Source organism: Rhinopithecus bieti, unplaced genomic scaffold, assembly GCF_001698545.2.
Source record: "Rhinopithecus bieti isolate Rb0 unplaced genomic scaffold, ASM169854v2 scaffold_7684, whole genome shotgun sequence".
NCBI lineage: Eukaryota > Metazoa > Chordata > Mammalia > Primates > Cercopithecidae > Rhinopithecus > Rhinopithecus bieti.
This window is the reverse complement of record NW_016806071.1, coordinates 3,905,052-3,918,669: the sequence shown is the minus strand read 5'-3', so window position 1 is coordinate 3,918,669 and position 13,618 is coordinate 3,905,052. Positions and strand designations below refer to the sequence as shown.

Below are 13,618 nucleotides of genomic sequence, written 5' to 3'. Positions count from 1 at the left end.
TCAAACTCAGGGACTTTGACTTCTAGAAACAAAAGGGAGCTGGCATTTGTTTCGTGCCTACTCTGCTTTATCTAATTTAATCTTCCTGGTAAACCTATGAGATAGATGATGGTATCCCTAATTAACATTGAAGAAACTGATATGGTAGAACTCTGAAGCAGTCTTGCTAACTGTATAACTCATGCTCTTTCCCCTAAATAAAGTTGAGAGATTAAAAATAAATAGGTTTCTTTATGGTGATTTTATGTTATTTTCTTTGCATTTCTGAGAGGAATGTCTGCATTTACACCATAATTTTATTTTAATTTTGGAGACAGGGTCTCACTCTGTCACACAGGCTGGAGTGCAGTGATGCAATCTCAACTCACTGCAGCCTCTACTTCCTGGGCCCAGGCAATTATCCCACCTCAGCCTCCTGAGTAGCTGGGACTACAGGCACACACCACCATACCCAGGTAATTTTTGTATTTTTTTGTAGAGACGGGATTTCGCCGTGTTGCCTGGGCTGGTCTCAAAACTCCTGGGCTCAAGCAATACATCAGCCTCGGCCTCCCAAAGTGCTGGGATTATAGGTGTGAGCCACCATGCCTGGCCTTTATGGCATAATTTTTAAAACAAATTTCTTAAATACTGTTTCAAAGAGAAAGATGAAAAATGTCTAATATTTATTTTATTAGATATAAATTTCTTATTTTGAATAGTTGCTAAATTAGTTGCAGTTTATTTTTGGGTAACTTGAGTTGAAGTCATTTTTGTTTAACATTTGAGAATTTAGGTGTGAATACAGAAAATCTGTATTAGTAGCACATTAAGACAATAACTTCAGAGATCAGTTTTCTTAAGGATTTTTTTTATCCTGTTTTGTTTTATTTATTTATTTTTTTTTGAGACAAACTCTTGCTCTGTTGCCCAGGCTGGAGTGCAGTGGCATAATCATGGCTCACTGCAGCCGTGACCTTCCAAGGTCAAGCAATCCTCCCACCTCAGCCTCCTGGGTAGCTGGGGCAACAAGCATCAACAAGCATGTGCCACCACGCGTAACTAATTTCTTTTTTTTTTTTTTTTTTCGTGAGATGGAGTTTTACTCTTGTTGCCCAGCCTGGAGTGCAGTAGCAAGATCTTGGCTCACTGCAACCTTTGCCTACTGAGTTCAAGCAATTCTCCTGCCTCAGCGTCCTAAGTAGCAGGGATTATAGGCGCCTGCCACCACACCTGACTAATTTTTTGTATTTTTAGTAGAGACAGGGTTTAATCATGTTGGCCAGGCTGGTCTCGAGCTCCTGACCTCAGGTTATCCACCCACCTTGGCCTCCCAAAGTGTTGGGATTACAGGCGTGAGCCACTGCACCCAGCCACTGATTTTTAAAAAAAAATTAATGTTGCCTAGGCTGGTCTCGAAGTCCTGGGGTCAACGGATTGTCTTCACTTCAGCCTCCCCAAGTGTTAGGATTATATGTGTGAGCCACTGCTCCTGGCTTCCTTTGGTTTTAAAACATGGCCACTGGTTGGGCTCCTTGGGAAGCAGAAAGGTAGTAGGCCCTCACTCAGTACCAAATGTTATTCACAGTTAACTTAGGTGCAAAGTGGAATAAAGCACACGTAGCTAGAAAATGTTTGCACTGAGTTCATGCTATTTTTTGTATTTTGCATCTCTTCTCCTGAAAGCCATCTCCTCAATATCTAGTCTGCTGATACATTCTAAATACTAGTCATAATTTTTTATTGTGGTAAAATATGCATAACATAAAATTTACCAGTGTATATGGGTCTGAGGGTGTATGGTTCAGTGGCATTAAATGCATTCACATTGTTGTACAACCATAACAACTATCTCCAGAACTTTTTGTTTTTTTGAGACAGAGTCTCGCCTCATTGCCCAGGCTGGAGTGCAATGGCGTGATCTTGGCTCACTGCAACCTCCGCCTCCTGGGTTCAAGTGATTCTTCTGCCTCAGCCTCCTGAGTAGTTGGAATTACAAGTACCCACCCCCACGTCTGGCTAATTTTTGTATTTTTAGTAGAGACGGGGTTTCGCCATGTTAGTCAGGCTGGTCTCAAACTCCTGACATCAGGTGATCTGCTCGCCTCGGCCTCCCAGAGCGCTGGGATTACAAGCATGAGCCACCGTGCCTGGCCATTTTTATCATCTCAAACTTAATAACTTTCCATCTTTCCTTGCCCCTGATGCCTGGTGACTGCTATTCTACTCTCTGTATGAATTTCACTATTCTAGGTACCTCATATAAGAGGGGTTACACAATGTTTGTACCTCTGTGTCTATCTTCACATTTCATCCATGTTGTAGCATGTATTAGTCAGAAGGACAGAACCAATAGGATATGGAGATATATATATATCATATATATGTGATATATATGGTATATGATATATATATGACTTTAATAGGTAGGATATATGTGTATATACAAGAATTTATTAGGGAGAATCAGCTCACATGGTTAGAAGGTGAATTCCCACAATAATCTATTGGCAAGCTGGGGAAAGAGAAGCTAGTGGTATGGCTCAGCCCAAGTTTGAAAGCCTCAAAAGCAGGGAAACCAAAAGTGCAGCCCTCAATCTGAGGCCCAAGGCCTGAGAGCCCCCAGGAGGCTGCTAGTGCAAGTCTCAGAATCCAGAGCCCAAAGAACCTGGAGTCTGATGTACATGGGCAGGAGGAGGGGATATAAGCATCTGATAAGGAAAAAGAGAAAGCAAGCCAGAAGACTCAGCAAGCAGGCTTATCTTTGCTTCTTCTGCCTGCTTTGTTTTCATGCACTGGCAGCTGATTGGATGGTGCCCACCCCCGTTGAGAGTGGGTCTTCCTCTCCCAGTCCACTGACTTAAATGTCAGTCTCCTCTGGCAGTACCCTCACGGACACACCCAGAAGCAATACTAGCCATCTTGGCATTCCTCAGTCCAGTCAAGTTGACACCTAATACCAATCATCACATAGTGTGTATCAGAGTTTCATTCCTTTATAACTCTGAATATTTCATTGTATGTATGTACCACATTTTGTTAATTCATTTATCCATCAATGGACACTTCACTTGTTTTCACCTCTTGGCTATTACCAATAATGCTACTATGAACATGGGTATACAAGTATCTATTTGAGTCCCTGCTTTCAGTTCTTTGTGTATATACCCAGAAGTAGAATTGCTGGATTGTATGGTAGTCCTGTGTTTAATTTTTTGATTAAGCACCATATTCTTTTTCCACTGCAGTTGCACAATTTTCCATTCCCACCAACTATTCACAAGAGTTCCAGTTTCCTACATCTTCGTTGATACGGTTTGGCTCTGTGTCCCCACCCAAATCTCATCCGAATTGTAATCCCCATGTGTTGGGGGAGGGGCCTGGTAGGAGGTGATTGAATAGTGGGGGCAGATTTCCCCCTTGCTGTTCTCTTAATAGTGAGTTCTCATGAGATCTGGTTGTTTGAAAGTGTGGCACTTTCCCCTTTGCATGCTCTCTCTCTCCTGCTCCACGATGGTAAGATGTGCTTGCTTCCCCTTTGCCTTTTGACGTGATTGTAAGTTTCCTGAGGCCTTCCAGTCATGCTCCCTGTTAAGTCTGTGGAACTGTGAGTGAAATCCCTTTTCTTCATAAATTATCTAGTCTCCAGTAGTTCTTCATAACAATGTGAAAATGGACTAATATACTTGTCAACACTTGTTTTCTGTTGTTTTGATAATAGCCATATTAATAGGTGTGAAGTGGTATCTCACTGTGGTTTTGGTTTGTATTTCTCTAATGATTAGTGATGTTGAGCATGTTTTCATGTACTTGTCTCTATATATCTCTGGAGAAATGTCTCTTCAGGTCTTTTGCCCATTTTTAAATTGGGTTGTCTTTTCTGTTGCTGAGTTTTAGAGCTCTTTATATATAATTCTGGATATCAGTCTCCTATCACATAAATGATTTGCAGATATTTTCTCTCATTCTTGGGTTTTTCACTATGTTGTCCTTTGATGCACCAAAGTTTTTAATTTTGATGAACTCCAACTTACATTTTCTTTTGTTGTGCTTTTGGTGTCATATCAAAGAAATCATCTCCAAATTTGATGTCATGAAGTCTTTCCCTTATGTTTTCTTCTAAGTGTTTTGCAGTTTTAGTGCTTGTGTTTAGGTCTTTGATCCATTTTGAATTAATTTTTCGTGTATAGTATTAGCTTAGATTTAGTTTTTTGAATGTGGGTATCTGGTTTTCTCAGTACCACTTGTTGGAAAGACTGTTCTGTTCCTATGGAATGGTTCTGGCACTCTTGTCAAAACTTTTGGACCATATAAGTGAGAGTTTATTTCTGGGCTTTTTTCTATTCCATTGGTCTTTATGTCTGTCTTTAATGTCAGTACCACATGGTTTTCATTACCATAGCTTCGTAGTAAGTTTTGAAACCACGGAATGAGAGTCCTCTGGGGTTGTTGTTTGTCAAGATTATTTTGGCTATTCTGGATCCCTTGAGATTCAGTTTGAATTTAAGAAGGATTTTTCTGTTTCTGCAGAAAATATAGTTGGGGTTTTGATACAGATTGCATTGAATCTGTAGATCACTTTGGGCATTGTTGACATCTTAATAATAAGTCTTCTAGTCCATGAACATGGGATGTTTTTCCATTTATTTATATGTTCTTTAATTTCTTTTGGCAATATTTTGTCTTTTGTAGTTTTCACTGTACAAGTATTTTACCTCCTTGGTTAAGTTAATTTCTGGGTATTTTATTCTTTTTGTTGCTATTGTAAATGGAATTGTTTCCTTAATTTCTTTTTTGGATAATTCATTATTAGTATGTAGAAATGCAACTGACTTTTTTGTTGATTTTGTATCCTGAAACTTTGCCACATTTATTAGCTCTAACAGTTTTTGTGTGTTAGTTTGTGGGGAATCTTTGAGGTTTACTGAATGTAGCATATGTTGTCAGTATACAGAGATAATTTTACCTTTTCCTTTCCAATTTGGATGCCTTTTATTTATTTTTAATTGCTCTGGCTAAATTTCCAATACTATGTTAAATAGACATGGCAAAAGTACATAACCTTATCTTTTTTCTATCTTAAAGCAAAAGTTCTTTCAGTCTTTTTTTTTGAGACAGGGTCTCACTCTGTCACCCAGACTTGAGTGCACTGCCACCATCTCACCTCACTGCATCCTTAGCCTCCTGGGCTCAAGATATCTTCCAACCTCAGCCTCTTGAGTCGCTGGGACTAACAGGTGTGAACCACCACACCTGAGTAATTTTTTAAATTTTTTAGTAGACATGAGGTCTACTGTGTTGCCCAGGCTGGTTCTGAACGCCTAGGCTCAAGCGATCTGCCTGTTTTGGCCTCCCAAGGTGCTAGGATTACAGGTGTGAGTCACCATGCTTGGCCAGCTTTCAGTCGTTCTTTGTTTGTTTGTTTGTTTTTTGTTTTTTTTTTTAGATGGAGTCTCACTCTGTCACCCAGGCTGGAGTGCAGTGGCACGATCTCGGCTCACTGCAACCTCTGCCTCCCAGGTTCAAGCGATTCTTCTACCTCAGCCTCCTGAGTAGCTGGGATTACAGGCACATGCCACCATGCCTGGCTAATTTTTGTATTTTTAGTAGAGATAGGGTTTCACCATGTTGGCCAGACTAGCTTTCAGTCTTTTACCAGTGCATGTGATGTTGGCTCTGGATTTTTAATATATGGCCTTTATTATGCTGAGATAATTTACTTCTGTTACTAGGGTTGTTTTAAGGTTTTTTAAATCATGAAAGTGTTGAATTTTGTTAAATGCTTTTTCTGTATGAATTGAGATGATCATTTGGGGTTTTTCGTTTCATTTTGTTCAGGTAATGTGATTACATTAATTGATTTTCATATGTTGAATTATCCTTGCATTCCAGTAATATCACTTGGTTATGGTGTATAATTCTATTAATATGTTCAATTTAATTTGCTATTAATTACTTGAGGATTTTTGTATCAATATACATTCATACAGAATATTGGTCTGTAGTTTTCTTATAATATGTTTGCCTTGTTTTGGTATCGAGATAGTGCTGGCTTCATAGAATGAGTTAGGAAGTGTTTCCTCCTCTTCAGTTTTTTGGAAGAGTTTGAGAAGGATTGGTGTTCTTTAAATGTTTGGTAGAATTTACCAGCAAAATCATCTAATCTAGGACTTTTCTTTGTTGAGAAGTTTTTGATTACTGATTCGATCTCCCCACTAGTTATAGGTTTATTCAGATTTTCTGTTTATTACTGATTCAGTCTTGGTAGATGTTGTGTTTCTGGAAATTTATCCATTTAATCTAGGTCACATTTTTATTGTAGCGCTGAGGCATTTTATTGCAAAAAAATGGTACTCATATACATAAAGTAATATGAACTTAAAATTCATACATTTACTTCATTTTTTAGTTTGACATTCTAGCAAATCATTTGCTCCATTGATTTTTGGTTATGATAGAAGAAGATATACCTGGATGATTTAAGAGTGTAATTTGTCAATGAGCACCTCTTATTTTCTCTTTATTGGCAGTAGTGCTTACAGCTACTATTAATGCTACTTTCCATTTTGTCATCTCGGATTCAAACACACCTCTGTAATAGCCTCCACCGAAGGCAGATTTTGATAGACTTTGAAAAATTTGGTTTTTTGTTGTTGTTTATTTGTTTTGGGGTTTTTTGTTCTGTTTTGTTTAGTTTTGTTTGAGACAGAGTCTCGCTCTGTCGCCCAGGCTGGAGCGCAGTAGCGCAGTCTTGGCTCACCAGCCTCCCAAGTAGCTGGGACTACAGGCGTGTGCCACCACACCTGGCTAATTTTTTGTATTTTTAGCACAGATGGAGTTTCACCATGTTAGCCAGGATGGTCTTGATCTCCTGACCTCATGATCCGCCCACCTCAGCCTCCCAAAGTGCTGGGATTACAGGCATGAGCCACCATGCCTGGCCGAAAAATTTGTTTTACTTGAGGTTCTACATGCCTTATGGGTTGTAAAACGTAACAGCCGGCATATCCTGCAGCAGCAATGGTCAGTCCGACTGCTACCACTGTACTGGCCATGGCTGGGCTCCCTGCTGCACCAGGAACATGGCTCATTCCAGCCCAGAGGTTGCGGCCAACAGTGACACACCTTTACCAGAGACTGACACAGCCACCGATGGCAAGCACAAACCACCGGATTATAATTTTTTTAAAGAAGAGAATTATTTGAAAAACAATCTTGGTGTGGTGGCTCACGCCTGTAATCCCAGCACTTTGGGAGGCCAAGGCAGGCAGATGACTTGAGCCTAGGAATTCTAGACCAGCCTGGGCATGGTGGCATGTGCCTGTGGTCCCAGCTGCTCAGGAGGATCACCTGAGCCCAGGGTGGTTGAGACTGCAGTGAGCTGTGCTCATACCACTGCACTCCAGTCTAGGTAGGTGACAAAAGAAAGAAAAACACAGAGTTTATATTATTGTTTTATATTGAGTCTTAAATCAATGCTCTCTCTGGTGGAACAAATCAGAATTTGGTTATAGAATGTCAACTGGCAAAGTATCTTTATTATTTACAGCATCTATAGTTAAAACATCACATTTTCAGTATATAAATGAGCAAAAAGATGTTTAGGTGGGTTGGTAAACAATGGAGAAATATTTTAATTTACTAGACACTAAGGTAGAAATTAAAATTTTATGCTTATATAACAAAAAATAGAAAATGTTGATAGTATTCAATGCTGGTGAAATTGACACTGTTATATTTATACATTAAAAAGCCACATGTGGGTCACTGGGGAACCCAGGCTGTCCTAGGAAGCCGAATGGGAGTGGCACAGAGCTGCTGGAGATCCTGAGAACCTGAGTTTTGGCAAGCAGCCAGAATATTTAAAAACTGACCACACCAAACATCTCCTGGTGCTGACCCTAAGCAGTTGGAAAGGACTGGAACAGTATGGGACATTGGGTCACAGGCTTTTTGGTCACTCTCATCTTGCAAACCAGAATTTGGAGTGGATCAGTTACAAGATGACAATCTAGAATCTTATTGGCAATCAGATGGCTCCCAGCCTTATTTAGTGAACATCCAATTCAGAAGAAAAACAACAGTTAAGACATGTATTTATGCAGACTACAAATCTGATGAAAGCTATACTCCAAGCAAGATCTCAGCCAAAGTAGGAAATAATTTTCACAACCTTCAAGAAATTCGGCAACTTGAATTGGTGGAACCAAGTGACTGGATTCACATTCCCTTAACTGATAATCATAGGAAGCCAACTCGTGCATTCATGATACAGATTGCTGTTCTAGCCAGTCATCAAAATGGAAGAGACACTCATATGAGACAAATTAAAATATACACACCGGTAGAAGAGAGCGCCATTGGTAAATTTCCTAGATATACAACTATAGATTTCATGATGTGTTGTTCAATAAGATGACTTTTAAATGATATGGAAGTCATTAAACGTATCTTTGTTTTATCCTGTCTTTAAATAGTATATCAGGTATCTTTATTGAAAAAAGCATCAGTTATTTGCAATGTTGTATATGTTTAAAAATATTTTATTGTAACTTTGGTAAATTTGGGTCATATTCTCTTTCTTTAGCATGTAATAAAGCTCACATATTTTACATTACTAAAAAAAAAAAAAAAAGCCATCTGTAGCTGGGCGTGGTGGCTCCCACCTGTAATCCCAGAACTCTGGGAGGCCGAGGCAGGCAGATCGCTTGAGCCTAGGAGTTCAAGAGCAGTGTGGGCAACGTGGCAAGACCTCATCTCTGCCAATAAAAGGCGGATATATGTTCCAATTTTTTGAGCTAATGATTCCTTTTTTGAGTAAATAATTCTTAAAACAAGTGCAGTAACAAAGAGATGTGTATTTTAGTGTTACTAAACTAGAATAGCAAATACATTTAAAGTAATTTGTGTCCAAAATTGGATAATGGGCCAGGTGTGGTGGCTCACTCCTGTAATCTCAGCACTTTGGGAGGCCAAGGTGGGAGGATCTCTTGAGCTCAGGAGTTCGAGACCAGCCCAGGCAACATAGTGAGACCTCATCTCTACTAAAAATTAAAAAATAGCTGGTTGTGGTGGTACATGCCTATAGTCCTAGCTACTTGGGATGCTGAGGTGGAAGGATTCCTCGAACTCAGGAGTTCGAGACCACCCTGGGCAACATACCATCTCTGCTAAAAATTAAAAAATAGCTGGATATGGTAGGGCATAGACGATGTAGTCCCAGCTACTTGGGAGGCTGAGTTGGGAGGCACTTGAACCCAGGAGGTCAAGGCTGCTGTAAGCCATGATTGTGCCAGTACACTTCAGCCTGGGTGATAAAAGAGACCCTGTCTCAAAAAAAAAAAAAAAAAGTTATTGGTAAGTTAAATACAGTAAATATAATACATACATTTGCTTCAGCCATTAAAATTATTACAAGGTAGTATGAAAAATGCTCATGATGGTATATGAATAGAGTTAGAATACAAGCTTATGCTTTGTTTACAATTAAATTATTCTTGGGCATAAAAACAGATATGTCTGAAGGAAACATACTTTTAAAAAGTAATTTTAGGGCCAGGTGCGGTGACTCATGCCTGTAATCCCAGCAGTTTGGGAGGCCAAGGCAGACGGATCACCAGAGGTCAGGAGTTTGAAGACCAGCCTGACCAACATGGAGAAACCCTCACTCTACTAAAAATACAAAATTAGCCGGGCATGGTGGCACATGCCTGTAATCCCAGCTACTCGGGGGGCTGAGGCAGGAGAATCGCTTGAACCTGGGAGGCGGAGGTTGCAGTGAGCCTAGATGGTGCCATTGCACTCCAGCCTGGGCAACAAGAGCAAAACTCCATCTCAAAAAAAAAAAAAAAGGAATTTTAGGCTGGACGCAGTGGCTTATGCATGTAATCCCAGCACTTTGGGAGGCTGAGGCAGGTGGATCACCTGAGGTCAGGAGTTCAAGACTAGCTTGGGCAACGTGGCAAACCTCCATCTTTATTAAAAATACCAAAATAAGGTGGGCATTGCAGTGTGTACCTGTAGTCCCAGTTATTTGGGAGGTAGCAGTGAGCCAAGATCGTGTCACTGCACTCCCGCCTGGGTAACAGAGAGACTCCGACTCAATAATAATAATAATAATAATTTTAATTCATTGAGTTTGAGCTATTATACCCTCTTTTCCTTTTTCTTTTCCCTTTTCCTTTTCCTTTTCCTTTCCTTTTCTTTTGGAGTCTTGCTCTGACATCCAGGCTGGAGTGCAATGGCGTGATCTTGGCTCACTACAACCTCCACCTCCCGGGTTCAAGTGATTCTCCTGCCTCAGCCTCCTGAGTAGCTGAGATAATAGGCATGCGCCACCACCACGCCTGGCTAATTTTTGTATTTTTGGTAGAGATGGGGTTTCACCATGTTGGTCAGGCTGGTCTTGAACTCCGGACCTTGTGATCTGTCCATGTCAGCCTCCCAAAGTGCTAGGATTACAGGCGTGAACCACCATGCCTGGTTCTTTTTTTTTTCTTTCTTTCTTTTTTGAGACAGTTTTGCTCTTGTTGCAGGTGGCACAACCTCAGCTCACTGCAACCTCCGCTTCCCTTCCCAGGTTCAAGCAATTCTGCCTCAGCCTCCCGAGTAGCTGGGATTACAGGCATGTGCCACCATGCTCAGCAAATTTTTATCTTTTTAGTGGAGATGGGGTTTCACCATTTTGGCCATGCTGATCTCGAACACCTGACCTTAGGTGATCCGCCTGCCTTGGCCTCCCAAAGTTCTGGGATTACACTTGTGAGCCACCATACCCGGCATCTTTTTCTTTCCTTTTCAACTCTTATAGTGGTTCATTTTTAAAATTTAATTTTATTATTTATTTTTACGTTGCAGCTGTGCTTGGGTAATTTTTATTTTTTAACAATAATAGAGATGGGATCTCGCTATGTTTCTCAGGCTAGTTTTGAACTCTTGGCCTCAGGTGATCCTCCCACCTCAGCCTCCCAAAGTGTTGAGATTATAGAATATAGTGCTTCTTAGCACTGATTCCATTAGCATTGATTCCATTAAAAACAGTGTAGGCTCTATGAAGCAGTCTTGCCAAAAGAGATAGAATCTAGTCACATTTCTAAATTTAACAGTCAGTTTATAGGAGCTACATAGTTAAAGAAATACATTAAACAGTGCCGCAGGTAGCAATCAGAACTGCCAGACTGTGGGGCAGTACAGGATAAATGGCTCAGTTTCTTCAAAAAAAGTTGCTTTGGCCGGGCGCGGTGGCTCAAGCCTGTAATCCCAGCACTTTGGGAGGCCGAGGTGGGCGGATCACAAGGTCAGGAGATCGAGACCATCCTGGCTAACACGGTGAAACCCCGTCTCTACTAAAAAATACAAAAAACTAGCCGGGCGAGGTGGCCGGCGCCTGTAGTCCCAGCTACTCGGGAGGCTGAGGCAGGAGAATGGTGTGAACCCGGGAGGTGGAGCTTGCAGTGAGCTGAGATCTGGCCAGTGCACTCCAGCTTGGGTGACAGAGCGAGACTCCGTCTCAAAAAAAAAAAAAAAAAAAAGTTGTTTGAAGGGAACCTATATAATAAAAGAGACTTGTGTCACATTCACCAACCACAGTGTATGGTCCTTATTTAAATGAAGCCTGGTTCAAGCATGAAATAAGGCCAGCCATGGTGGCTCACGTTTGTAATCCCAGCACTTTGGAAGGCCAAGGTGAGAAGACGGCTTGAGGCCGGGAGTTCAAGACCATCCTGGGTAATATAGTGACAGCCCCCAACCCACAAAATAAAAGTTAAATGGGTATCGTGGCATGTGCCTATACTCCCAGCTGTTCAGGAGGCTGAAGTGGGAGAATCGCATGAGCCCAGGAGTTTGAGGCTATAGTGAGCTGTAATTGTGTGACTGCACTGTAGCCTAGGAGACAGGGCAAGACCCTGACTTTTTTTTTTTTTTTTTTTGAGATGGAATCTTGCTCTGTCACCCAGGCTGGAGTGCAGTGGCACTGTCTCGGCTCACTGCAATCTCTGCCTCCTGGGTTCAAGTGATTCTTCCACCCCAGCCTCCTGAGTTGCTGGAATTACAGGCACCCGCCATCATGCCCGGCTAATTTTTGTATTTTTGTACAAATGGGGTTTCACCATGTTGGCTAGGCTGGTCTCGAACTCTTGACTTTGGTGATCCACCCACCTCAGCCTCCCAAAGTGTTGGGATTATAGGCGTGAGCCACCACACCTGGCCGACCCTGACTCTTAAAAAAAAAAAGAAAAAAAGAAAAAATAATGTATTGATTAAAATTGTGTCAAAAATATTACTAGCGAAAATGTGAACAGTGGACATTTCATGTTATTAAGAAATTGTGCTGGACCGGGCACCGTGGCTCACGCCTGTAAGCCCAGCACTTTGGGAGGCAGAGGCGGGTGGATCACCTGAGGTCAGGAGTTCGAGACCAGCCTGCCCAAACATGGTGAAACCCCATCTCTACTAAAATTACAAAAAAATTAGCGGGGCATGGTGGTGGGCATCTGTAATCCCAGCTACTTGGGAGGCTGAGGCAGGAGAATCACTTGAACCCAGGAGGCAGAGATTGCAGTGAGCTGAGATCGTGCCGGTGCACTCCAGCCTGGGCAGAAAGAGTGAGACTCCATCTCAAAAAAAAAAAAGAAAAAAGAAAAAAGAAATTGTGCCTGGTGTGTTGGCTCACACCTGTAATCCAGCACTTTGGGTGGCCAAGGTGGGCAGATCACGAGGTCAAGAGATCAAGACCATCCTGGCCGAGATGGTGAAACCCGTCTCTACTAAAAATACAAAAAATTAGCTGGGCATGGTGGCACATGCCTGTAGTCCCAGCTACTTGGGAGACTGAGGCAGGAGAATTGCTTGAACCCAGAGGCGGAGGTTGCAGTGAGCTGAGATTGTGTCACTGCGCTCCAGCCTGGGCAACAGAGCGAGACTTTGTCTCAAAAAAAACAAAAAACAAAAAACAAAAAAAAACAACCAAAACTGGCTAGGCGCAGTGGCTCACGCTTGTAATCCTTTAACTTTGGGAAGCCAAAGGCAGGCAGATCACTTGAGGTCAGGAGTTTGAGACCAATGTGGCCAACATGGTGAAACCCCGTCTCTACTAAAAATACAAATATAAGTCAGGCTTATTGGCATGTGCCTGTAGTCTCAGCTGCTTGGGAGGCTGAGGCAGTCTCTTTAACCCGGGAGGCAGAGGTTTCAGTGAGCCGAGACCATGGCCACTGCACTCCAGTCTGGGCGACAGAGTAAGACTATCTCCAAAAAAAAAAAAAAAAAAAGGAAGGAAGGAAAAGAAATTGTTGTTTGGTTAAGGTATGGAAGTGACATGGTTATGTTTAAAAAATATTTCTGGCCGGGTGCGGTGGCTCAAGCCTGTAATCCCAGCACTTTGGGAGGCCGAGACGGGCGGATCACGAGGTCAGGTGATCGAGACCATCCTGGCTAACACGGTGAAACCCCACCTCTACTAAAAAATACAAAAAACAAGTTGGGCAAGGTGGCAGGCGCCTATAGTCCCAGCTACACGGGAGGCTGAGGCAGGAGAATGGTGTAAACCTGGGAGGTGGAGCTTGCGGTGAGCTGAGATCCGGCCACTGCACTCCAGCCCGGGCGACAGAGCAAGACTCCGTATAAAAAAAAAAAAAAG

General features: G+C 41.9%; 1 protein-coding gene and 2 pseudogenes across 1 annotated transcript in view; 2 read left to right on the top strand and 1 right to left on the bottom strand.

Moving 5' to 3' along the window:
• ZFYVE9 (zinc finger FYVE-type containing 9) overlaps positions 1–13,618 on the top strand; it is a 203,943-nt gene that overhangs the window by 93,632 nt on the left and 96,693 nt on the right. The gene's annotated exons all lie outside the window — the stretch shown is intronic.
• On the bottom strand, positions 6,378–7,169 carry LOC108531243 (mitochondrial import inner membrane translocase subunit TIM14-like; annotated as a pseudogene).
• LOC108531187 (anaphase-promoting complex subunit 10 pseudogene) lies at positions 7,856–8,608 on the top strand (annotated as a pseudogene).